Genomic DNA, 12,858 nt, shown 5'->3' with positions numbered 1-12,858 from the left:
ATTCTGGAGTGTCATGTGTAAGGCATGGAAGCTAATTGTTCTGCCCCACTTGGCACAGGTGAGGCCATAGTTGAAGCACTGTGTCCTGTTTTGGGTGCCACATTTTAAGAAAGATGTGGACAGTTTGGAGAGATTCCAGAGGAGAGCAACAAAAAATTATAAAAGGTTTAGAAAACCTGACTTATGAGGAAAGGTTAAAGAAACTGGTCATGTTTAGTCTTGAGAAAAAAAGGTTGGGGGAGACCTGATAAACATCTTCAAATATATTAAGGGCTGTTATAAAGCAGGAGTGGGCAAACTTTTTGGCCTGAGGGCCACATCTGGGTATAGAAATTATAATATATGGAGATATACCTATCTCATAGAACTGGAAGGGACCTTGAAAAGTCATTGAGTTGAATCCCCTGCTTTCACAGCAGGACCAAGTACTATCCCTAACAGATGATGATGATGATTATTAACCCTAGATGGTCCCCTCAAGGATTGAACTCCCAATGCTGGGTTTAGTAGGCCAATACTGAAACCACTGAGCTATCCCTCCCCCTAATTGTATAGTGGGCCATGAATGCTCATGAAACTAACAATGGAAAATTAACACTACTAAAACATTAGTCAAAGAACACCTAAACCTGTCTGGTCACTCAATTACAGACCTAAAAGTCACAATACTCCAAGAAAAAAACTTCAAAAACAGTCTCCAACAAGAAACTGCAGAATTGGAATTAATTTGCAAACTGAACACCATTAAATTAGGATTGAATAAAGACTGGGAGTGGATGGATCATTACACAAAGTAAAAACTATTTCCCCATGCTAATTTTTCCCCTACTGTTACTCACACCTTCTTGTCAACTGTTGGAAATGGGCCATCCTGATTATCACTACAAAAGTTTGTTTTGTCCTGATGATAATAACCCACCTTAATTATAGTTGGTATGGCAGCACCCATTTTTTCATGTTCTCTGTGTATATATATCTTCCTACTGTATTTTCCACTCCATGCATCCAATGAAGTGAGTTTTAGCCCACGAAAGCTTATGCCCAAATAAATTTGTTAGTCTCTAAAGTGCCACAAGTATTACTCGCTCTTTTTGGTAAAATATCATAGTCACCTAAGACAACAAGTAGCAGGCATGTGGGCTTGCACGTTCCGGGCTCTGATGGTGTGTGAGGCTCATTTGGGTAGTTCAGCCAGAGTAACATGCGGGCCCTCATGCCTGTCACGCAGGTCCTGAACATGCAGGAGTGCCGGGTGGGCAGAGCAGGGCAAGCCCCTGACCCCACTCCCCAGCTGGAGCGCCGGAGCGGGGCAATGGAGCTTGAGGGCCGGATTAAAAGGTCTGATTGGATGGATGCGGCCTACGGGCCGTAGTTTGCTCACCCCTGTTATAAAGAGTACGGTCATCAATTTTTCTCCATGTCCACTGAAGATAGGACAAAAAGCAATCTGCAACAAGTGAGATTTAGGTTAGACATTAGGGGAAACTTTCTAACTATAAGGATAATAAAGTACTGAAATAGGTTATTAAGGGAGATGGAATCACTGTCATTGCAGGTTTTTAAGAACAGGTTGGGCTGTTACCCCAGAATTTGGCATTCCTGCATGTACCCCAGAATTTAATAATACTGCCATCAGCAATTTTGCATGATCAGCCATTGCCAGCTGAAAAGCAAACATCACATACTGTAACGATGCTACCTCTGGCAGGACACAGCTGAGAGTATCAATTCAGGACAAACTGCTTAGAGCAGGGCAATTACAGCCCAAGGCTGGGGTTTCTCCACTTCTAAAGCAAACCAAACCAGCCAGACAGGGAGGACTTTGATTTTACCCAACTGGCTAACCAGAACTCACACAAGCAATTTCCTCAGACACTGTAAAATAAATGCCTCTATAAAAGATAAAAGGTTCTCCCGATCCCAAAGGACCAAGTCCCAGACCAAGGTCAATATACAAGTTAGCTCTTACCCACAAATCACGTTGTTGACAATCCTTTAGAATCTAAAATCTAAAGGTTTATTCATAGAAGAAAGAAATACAGATGAATAAAATTGGTTAAATGGAATCAATTACATACAGTAATGGCAAAGTTCTTGGTTCAGACTTGTAGCAGTGATGGAATAAACTGCAGGCTCAAATCAAGTCTCTGGAGTACATCCACAGCTGGGATGGGTCATTCAGTCCTTTGTTCAGAGCTTCAGTGTAGCAAAGTTCCTCCAGAAGTAAGAAGCAGGATTGAAGAAAAATGGAGGAGTTTCCAGGGCCTTTTATATTCTTTACCCTTTGGAAGGACACCCCTTTGTTCTTACTGTGGAAAATCCTAGCAGCAAGATGGAGTTTGGAGTCACAGGAGCAAGTCACATGTCCCTGCATGACTCAGTTCTCTGCAGGCCGATGCCATTGTTTACATGTTAGTTTGAATGTTACCAGGAAACCTCAGGGTATGTCTACACTACGAAATTAGTTCGAATTTATAGAAGCCGGTTTTATAGAAATCAGTTATGTACAGCCAATTGTGTGTGTCCCCACATAAAATGCTCTAAGTGCTCTAGTCGGCGGACCGCGTCTACAGTACTGAGGCTAGCATCGACTTCCGGAGCATTGCACTATGGGTAGCTATCCCACAGCTATCCCACAGTTCCCGCAGTCTCCGCCGCCCATTGGAATTCTGGGTTGAGATCCCAATGCCCGGTTGATGCAAAACAGTGTCGCGGGAGGTTCTGGGTACATGTCGTCAGGCCCCTCCCCCTCCGTCACAGCAACGGCAGACAATAGATTCGCACCTTTTTACCTGGGTTACCTCTGCAGACAACATACCACGGCAAGCATGGAGCCCGCTCAGCTCACCGTCACCATATGTCATCTGGGTGCCGGCAGACGTGGGACTGCATTGCTACACAGCAGCAGCAGCTAACTGCCTTTTGGCGGTAGACGGTGCAGTAGACTGGTAGCCTTCATCGGCGATCTGGGTGCTGGCAGCTGTGGGGCTGGCAGCCGTAGGGCTGCATTGCACCAGCCCCTTGCCTTTTGGCAGTAGATGGTGTATTACAACTGGTAACCGTCCTATTACAAGTTGGATCATTGCACATTAGCAGAATCTTCCCTGAGCAGCAGATCGCGCAATAGGCCTGAAGGCCATCGTAGTACACTAACTGCCAAGCGCCCAGTATTTGCTGCCAAACACCCAGAAGACGCCGAGGGCTATCAGTCATGCTGCACCATCGTCTTAAGATGTAAAAAATAGATTTGTTCTGTATTCATTTGCTTCCCCCTCCCTCCCTCCGTCAAATCAACGGCCTGCTAAACCCAGGGTTTTCAGTTTAATCTTTGGGGGGACCATTCTGTGTGACAGTTGTTTGTGTTTCTCCCTGATGTACAGCCACCTTTCTTGATTTTAATTCCCTGTACCTGTACGCCATGTCGTCACTCGGCCCGCCCTCCCTCCTTCCCCTGGTCCGTCAGATACTAGTTTCGCGCCTTTTTTCAGACCAGGCGCCATAGCTAGCACTGGGATCATGGAGCCCGCTCAGATCACCGCGGCAATTATGAGCACTATGAACATCACGCGCATTGTCCTGGAGTATATGCAGAGCCAGGACATGCCAAGGCGAAACCCAGACCAGCCGAGGAGGCGATTGCAGTGCGGCGAAGACAGTGATGAGGAAATTGACATGGACATAGACCTCTCACAAGGCACAGGCCCCAGCAATGTGGAAATCATGGTGTCACTGGGGCAGGTTCATGGCGTGGAATGCCGATTCTGGGCCCGGGAAATAAGCACAAACTGGTGGGACCGCATCGTGCTGCAGGTGTGGGACGATTCCCAGTTGCTGCGAAACTTTCGCATGCGTAAGGGCACTTTCATGGAACTTTGTGACTTGCTTTCCCCTGCCCTGAAACGCCAGAATACCAGGATGAGAGCAGCCCTCACAGTTGAGAAGCGAGTGGCGATAGCCCTGTGGAAGCTTGCAACGCCAGACAGCTACCGGTCAGTCGGGAATCAATTTGGAGTGGGCAAATCTACGATGGGGGCTGCTGTGATCCAAATTGCCAGGGCAATGAAAGACCTGGTGATATCAAGGGTAGTGACTCCGGGCAATGTGCAGGCAATAGTGGATGGTTTTGCTGAAATGGGATTCCCAAACTGTGGTGGGGCCATAGACGGAACCCATATCCCTATCTTGGCACCGGAGCACCAAGCCACCGACTACATAAACCGCAAGGGGTACTTTTCAATGCTGCTGCAAGCCCTGGTGGATCACAAGGGACGTTTCACCAACATCAACGTGGGATGGCCGGGAAAGGTACATGATGCTCGCGTCTTCAGGCACTCTGGTCAGTTTCGAAAGCTGGAGGAAGGGACTTTCTTCACGGACCAGAAAGTAACTGTTGGGGATGTTGAAATGCCTATCGTGATCCTTGGGGACCCAGCCTACCCCTTAATGCCATGGCTCATGAAGCCGTACACAGGCAGCCTGGACACAGGCAGTCAGGACCTGTTCAACTACAGGCTGAGCAAGTGCCGAATGGTGGTGGAATGTGCATTTGGACGTTTAAAAGCGCGCTGGCGCAGCTTACTGACTCGCTCAGACCTCAGCGAAAAGAATATCCCCATTGTTATTGCTGCTTGCTGTGCGCTCCACAATATCTGTGAGAGTAAGGGGGAGACATTTATGGCGGGGTGGGAGGTTGAGGCAACTCGCCTGGCCGCTGATTACACGCAGCCAGACACCAGGGCGGTTAGAGGAGCACAGCAGGGCACGGTGCGCATCAGAGAAGTTTTGAAAACGAGTTTTGTGACTGGCCAGGCTACTGTGTGAAACTTCTGTTTGTTTCTCCTTGATGAACCCTCCAACCCCCCCGACCCGGTTCACTCTACTTCCCTGTAAACCAACCACCCCACCCTCCCCTCCCCACTTCGAGCACCGCTTGCAGAGGCAATAAAGTCATTGTTTTTTCACATTCATGCATTCTTTATTAATTCCTCACACAAGTAGGGGGATAATTGCCAAGGTAGCCTGGGATGGGTGGGGGAGGAGGGATGGAAAAGGACACACTGCATTTTAAAACTTTAACTCTTATTGAAGGCCAGCCTTCTGATGCTTGGGCGATCATCTGGGGTGGAGTGACTGGGTGGCCGGAGGCCCCCCCACCATGTTCTTGGGCGTCTGGGTGAGGAGGCTATGGAACTTGGGGAGGAGGGCTGTTGGTTAAACAGGGGCTGTAGCGGCGGTCTCTGCTCCTGCTGCCTTTCCTGCAGCTCAACCATACGCTGGAGCATATCAGTTTGATGCTCCAGCAGATGGAGCATTGACTCTTGCCGTCTGTCTGCAAGCTGACGCCACCTATCATCTTCAGCCCACCACTTGCTCTTTTCATCCCGCCATTCAGCCCGCCACCTCTCCTCTCGTTCATATTGTGCTTTTCTCATGTCCGACATTGACTGCCTCCACGCATTCTGCTGTGCTCTATCAGCGTGGGAGGACATCTGGAGCTCCGTGAACATATCGTCCCGCGTCCTCCGTTTTCTCTTTCTAATGTTCACTAGCCTCTGCGAAGGAGAAACATTTGCAGCTGGTGGAGGAGAAGGGAGAGGTGGTTAAAAAAGACACATTTTAGAGAACAATGGGTACACTCTTTCGTTACAAGGTCGCATTTTTCCTCTGCCTGCCGGTTTGGTATGAGAGATCACTCACGCAGTGCCAGGCAACATATTTCGGCTTGCAGGCAGCCATGGTAAGCCACAGTCTTTTGGCTTTTTTAACCTTCTTAACATGCGGGAATGGTTTCAAACAGCAGCGCATTTCCCATGTCAAGGATGAATTGGGTTGGCCATTGAAAATGGGTTTTCAATGTAAAAGGAGGGGCTGCGGTTTCCGGGTTAACATGCAGCACAAATCCAAGTAAACCACCCCCCCACACACACACACGATTATCTGGGATGATCACTTCACCCCTTCCCCCACCACATGGTTAACAGCGGGGAACATTTCTGTTCAGAAGAGCAGGAACAGGCACCTCTGAATGTCCCCTTAATAAAATCACCCCATTTCAACCAGGTGACCGTGAATGATATCACTCTCCTGAGGATAACAAAGAGAGATAAGGAATGGATGTTGTCTGCATGCCAGCAAACACCGGGACCATACGCTGCCATGCTTTGTTATGCAATGATTCCAGACTACGTGCTACTGGCCTGGCATGGTAAAGTGTCCTACCATGGCGGATGGGATAAGGCAGCCCTCCCCAGAAACCTTTTGCAAAGGCTTTGGGAGTACATGAAGGAGAGCTTTCTGGAGATGTCCCTGGAGGATTTCCGCTCCATCCCCATACACGTTAACAGACTTTTCCAGTAGCTGTACTGGCCGCGATTGCCAGGGCAAATTAATAATTAATCATTAAACACGCTTGCTTTTAAACCATGTGTAATATTTACAAAGGTACACTCACCAGAGGTCTCCTGTGTGCCCTGAGGGTCTTGGGTGAGTTCGGGGGTTACTAGTTCCAGGTCCAGGGTCACAAAAATATCCTGGCTGTTGGGGAAACCGGTTTCTCCACTTCCTTGCTGCTGTGAGCTACCTACAGTACCTCCATCCTCATCTTCCTTGTTCCCTGAACCCTCTTCCCTGTGTGTTTCTCCATTGACGGAGTCATAGCACATGGTTGGGGTAGTGGTGGCTGCACCCCCTAGAATGGCATGCAGCTCCGCGTAGAAGCGGCAAGTTTGCGGCTCTGCCCCGGACCTTCCATTTGCTTCTCTGGCTTTGTGGTAGGCTTGCCGTAGCTCCTTAATTTTCACGCGGCACTGCTGTGTGTCCCTGTTATGGCCCTGGTCCTTCATGGCCTTGGAGACCTTTTCTAATACTGTGCCATTTCTTTTACTGCTACGGAGTTCAGCTAGCACTGATTCATCTCCCCATATGGCGAGCAGATCCCGTACCTCCCGTTCGGTCCATGCTGGAGCTCTTTTGCGATCCTGGGACTCCATCACGGTTACCTGTGCTGATGAGCTCTGCGTGGTCACCTGTGCTCTCCACGCTGGGCAAACAGGAAATGAAATTCAAATGTTCGCGGGTCTTTTCCTGTCTACCTGGTCAGTGCATCTGAGTTGAGAGTGCTGTCCAGAGCGGTCACAATGAAGCACTGTGGGATAGCTCCCGGAGGCCAATAACGTCGAATTCCGTCCACACTACCCCAATTCCGACCCGCAAAGGCCGATTTTATCGCTAATCCCCTTGTTGAAGGTGGTGTAAAGAAATCGGGTTAAAGGGCCCTTTAAGTCGAAAGAAAGGGCTTCGTTGTGTGAACGTGTCCAGGCTTAATTCGATTTAACTCTGCTAAAGTCGACCTAAACCCGTAGTGTGGACCAGGCCTGAGTCTCGGGCTGCCTCAAGCAACAAGGAGAACATTCTAGATGAGGAAGAGGAGGAGAATGAGAGACAAGGGTCCATTCTCCCCAAGAGCCAGGAGCTATTTTTAACCCCAGAGTCCAGCTGTTTGCAGGACAGCATGGTGGTTGAGCATGATGCTGGGGAAGGCACCTCTGGTAAGTATGCAATTTCAATCAAACTGTAGGGGTTATATACTCTTATATTTTATGTTTAATGTAAAGAAAACGTGAAGTGTAGTGAGTATCTGCTTCCCAATGGCTGCTCCATCTACGCAGAGGGTGGCCCCCTTGAAAAGACTGTTTATGTGCACCGGGATGCCCAGGAATCCTCCATGGAGATCTCTAGGAAACTTTCATGGAGGTACTCTGCAATCCTTTGCAGAAGGTTTCTGAGGAGGGCTGCCTTATTTCTTTCACCATAATAGGACACTTTCCCATGCCACTCCAGTATTAACTCTCCTGGCATCACTGTGATACACAGCAGAGCAACATAAGGACCAGGTCTGTACCCAGACGCTTGCGGCATCCGCTCCCTTGCTACCTCTGTTACCCTCAGGAGACTGATATCACATAGGGTCACCTAGGGGAAACGGGGGAAGTTTTCATTACAAGTGCTCATAACGCAAACAATAGAGCATGCGATCCAGCACCCTAAGTGATTTCAGGGTCCCTCAACCATGTTTTCCCTAACATGTAGATGGTTTGGTTGGCAGGGATTGGCATTGACCTCAGATTCTGCACGTTTACGGCAACTACTACCTCCAGCGTGGCTGTACTGCCCTCAGCCCCACACCTGTCCCTTCCATGCAGCTGTCTGAGTGGCTGCATCTCCTGTCTGGGGTCTGTACACCCTCACCGGAGGACAGGGCTGGGGGCAGTACTGCGGAGCCGGAGGAGCTGCCGGCGTGGGGTGCAGGCTCCTGAGAGTGGTGGCTTCATGTTCTGCTCCTTTCGCCGCTGCACTTCCCGGGAGAGCCCTGCGGGTTCTGCGGATACCGATTTATATCCGCGGATATCCGCATCCACAGGTATAAATTTGTATCTGCACAGGGCTCTAATTAGAAGGGGGGGAAGAGGATGTGTGTGTGTCGTTCTACACCCCAGGGAAATGCCCTGTAACCCTCATATTCATTATTTGTATATAATTGTGATATTTCAGGCAAAGCATGCCATGTGAGGTATCGTGGGAAAGATTATGATCTGCTCAAACCCACTGTTCCATCTAAATATGCATATCATTAATGCATATGAAGTTATGCAAATTGTATTGTATGACTGTCACAAAAATATGCTGTGGGTTTGGGAAGTCACCAGCTCACCAAAGACAATAACCAGGGGGATAACCAACACCCAGGCAGGTGTCGAACAACCATCAACAGCCATAGTCTAAGAAAGGGAGCCACAATGCAATGACTCAGCTGCACAAGGCCACACTTGCTCAACCTTGCCTGGTGACTCAGCAATGCCCACCAGACATGCCTGGACTTGTGTTCTCCAAACACATGGTGGGACTAAGGATATAAAACAGACCACAGTGCCCCCATACTTCACCTTTTCTCCTCCCCTCACCTATGCTGCAAGCAACAAGGACACTGAGAAGACTGAAGACTCCAACAGAGGAGACTGGCCCAGGTTTCAAGGGTGAAACCTGTGTACTATGAACTGCAATATCTAGTGGGGTGAGAAAAATTGCTTAATCTAGATGTTGCCCAGTCTAATAGGGTTGAGAGTTTAGATTGCATGCTTATATTTTAGTTTATTTTGGTAACCACTCTGACTTTTTGCCTATCACTTATAATTGCTTAAAATCTATCTTTTGTAGTCAATAAACTTGTTTTACTGTTTATCTTTACCAGTGAGTTTGCCTGAAGTGTTTGGTAAATCTGCACAGGTTTACAAAGGCTGGTGTATATCCACTTTCCATTGATGAAGCGATGAACCAATTAATAAACTTGTATTGCTCATCAGACAGTATATTCCTGAGGTACAAGGCTGGGAGCTGGGGGGACTTGGCTGGTGCCTTTCTCTGTGTGATTCATGAGTGGCTCTGGGAGCATTCATGCAATCTAGCTGGGTATGGGACTCCATATGCTGTCGTGCTGAGTGATAACATCACCTGAAGGGGTTTGTTGCTTGTCACTAGCAAAGCATTGTAAGAGCTAGCTCAGGCTGGAGAGTTCAGGGGGAACAGTGGTCCCACAGTCCCAGGCTGCACCCCGGGGATCCTATCACAGTGTGATGATATGTTTAGAAAGACAATAAGGCCTCTGGGACAGCTGAGACAGGGCTAAGAGCTTGGAGGATTTCATTGTCTGAAAAACTGGACATAGACATGGAAAGCAGGAGAGCATTCCAGGAGCATGAGCATGTCATGCAGGATGAGATGCTGTGGATTATGAAGAACTAATCCGACATGTTGAGGCATCTGGTTGAGCTTCAGGAAAAGCAGCTTGAGGCTAAAATCCCTCTGCAGCCCCTGCAGAACTGCCTGCAAGCATTGTCCTGTTCCCAATCCTCCTCCCCAAAACGTTCCAGGAGCTGGGGGTGGGGTGTGCAGTATCTCTTCCACTCAACACTGAGGAGGGTACTAAGAACAAAAGGCAACCATTCAAAGACCTTTGATGGGCAAGACTTCTGTGCTTTCACAGACAAACTGACTTGGTTTCTCCCGCCCCCCCCCCCAACAATATTATTCCATCATTTGCCCAAAGTTAAAGAAACAGAAAGAACAGGAAAATAATGTATGTGTGTGCAATAAAAGTATTTGTTTCGAGAATGAAATGCTCTTTATTTATACCAATCATTGAGGTTTGGGTGGGGGAGGGGGTACAGAGAAATTGATTCAATGGAGGGGATGGCACAACACAGATAAGCGGTGCACATTACTGAAACAGGTTTTCAAAGCATCCAAGGGTACATCTACACTACAGCGGGGAGTCGATTTAAGATACGCAAATTCAGCTACATGAATAGCGTAGCTGAATTCGACGTATTGCAGCCGACTTACCCCGTTGTGAGGACGGCGGCAAAATCGACTTCTGCCGCTTTTTGTCGGCGGCGCTTACTACCACCTCCGCTGGTGGAGTTAGAGCGCCGATTCGGGGATTGATTGTCGCGTCCCGATGGGACGCGATAAATCGATCCCCGAGAGGTTGATTTCTACCCGCTGATTCAGGCGGGTAGTATAGACCAGACCCAAGAGATGCAGAGCTCCTTGCTGGGCTCTTCTTATTGCCCTGGTATCTGGCTGCTCAAAATTAGCTGCCAATCTATCTGCCTCCATACCCCACCCCTGCAGAAACTTCTTTCCCTTTGCCTCACAGATATTATGGAGCACACGGCAGGCAGTGATAACAATGGGGATATTGATTGCACTGAAATCCAACCTAGTAAGCAAATTGTGCCAGCAACCCTTTAAATGTCCAAAGGCACATTCCACCACTATTCTGCATTTGCTCAACCTGTTGTTGAAATGCTCCTTACTGTTGTCCAGGTGGCCAATGTTTGGCTTCATGAGCCACAGGAACAAAGGGTAGGCTGGGTCTCCCAGGATCACGATTGGCATGTCAACATCATCAATGCTTATTTTGTGATCTCGAAAAAGTCCCTGATTGCAGCTTTCTGAACAGACCTGTTTTCCTAAAGATGAGCGCATCATGCACCTTTCCTGACCCTCCCACATTGATGATGGTGAAATGCCCCTTATGATCCACCAGTGCTTGCAACACCATTGAAAATTATGCCTTACGCTTTATGTACTCTTTGGCAAGGTGGTCTGCTGCCAAGATAAGCATATGCGTGCCATCTATCACCTCACCGCTGTTAGGGAACCCCATCGTGACAAAACCATCCACTATGTCCTGTACGTTGCCCAGAGTCACTACCCTTCTTAGCAGAAGTCGATTAATGCCCCTGCATACTTGGATCACAACAGATCCCATGGTGGATTTACCAACTCTGAATTGATTCCCACTGACTGGTAGCAGTCTGGCATTGCAAACTTCCACAGAGCAATCACCACTTGCTTCTCCATAGTCAGAGCAGGTCTCATGTTAGTGTTGCTGCACTTCAGGGCTGGGGAAAGCTCTGCACTAAGTTCCTGGAAAGCGGACTTATGGATTCAAAAGTTCTGTAGCCACTGCTCGTCATCCCATAGCTGCATAACAATGCAATACCATCACTCTGTGCTTGTTTCCCAGGATCAGAAATGGCGCTCCACCCTTTTCAGCTGCTGCACGACTGCCAGCAGCAACCAGGAATTTTTTCATCCTATGGCTTGCAGCAGGGCTGCTTGCATGCCTTTCTCAGCTGTGGAAATACTGCAGGATAAGGCAAAAGGTGTTTCTAATGCTCACAACAGTGCACAGCTGAATGAGGTCCATGCTTCTTGGGGTATGACATGCACATGGCTAAGCCAGGCTTTCGGAAAAAAAGGCATGAGAAAGTGCCATTGATATCAGGGTAAGGAGGGAGGTAGGAAACTGCATCATGGGAAGCCAAAGCCATGTTCCCCTTCCCCCCGCATCAATGTTTTGGTCCCATGAGGCACTGTAAGCTCTTCCCAAAACCCCCTGTGGCTAGTTGCACTGTGGGATAGCTACCCATAGTGCACTTCTTTGTGTATCAATACAAGTGTTGCTAGTGAGGACACACACACAACCAACTTAATTACTGCGGCGGCTGGATGTCAACTTACCTTAAGTTGACTTAACTTTGTAGTATAGACATACCCTCTGTTACATTTTAGCCTGCAGTACACCAACCACCAAACCCATGGAGATAACTTTCATAAAATTAATACAGATATCTCCCAGTTTCTTCACAGCAGTATTTTAGTAGTGGTTTTACCAATGAAGTCTACCAGTATACACTTCCCTAGTACTACTCATTACTCCCCTCCAAGGAACTTTTTGCCACAACATTGCTTTGGGATTTCATGATTCCTATATCCCTTTCAGAGCCACTTTTTTCCAGGAGATCTTATTTGGTTGCATTCTTTCTTCTTAGATATATGACTTAAACTTTTGCTGTATTAAAATGCTTTCTGTTTGAATGAGCTCAATTTACCGAGAAATCCAGACCATCTGGATGACTGCCTTGTCCTCATTTACCACTCTGCTAATCTCTGTGTCATCTGCCAATTTCATCAGCAGTGATTTTATATTTACTTCCAGACCTTTGGTAAAAATATAAAATGTCATCTGCCTTGTAGAACTCCAATAGAAACACCTCCATTCAAAGATTATTCCCACTGATCATTCCTTTTTGAAATCTGTCAGTTATATCTGTCCATATAACATGAGCTTTATTGATATTGTCTAGATTTCACCAGCCAACTCTTTTAGGGCTCTTGTTATCTGGTCCTGATGCTTTTAGAGCAGTTGTCCCTAGTAGATGCTGATTTAACATCCCCCTTAGTTACTAATAGATGGGGAAACAGTTCATCATCCTCATGCAATCTGAATAC

The sequence above is a fragment of the Malaclemys terrapin genome, chromosome 1 (assembly GCF_027887155.1).
Source record: "Malaclemys terrapin pileata isolate rMalTer1 chromosome 1, rMalTer1.hap1, whole genome shotgun sequence".
Taxonomy (NCBI): Eukaryota; Metazoa; Chordata; order Testudines; family Emydidae; genus Malaclemys; species Malaclemys terrapin.
This window is presented reverse-complemented; position numbering follows the sequence as displayed.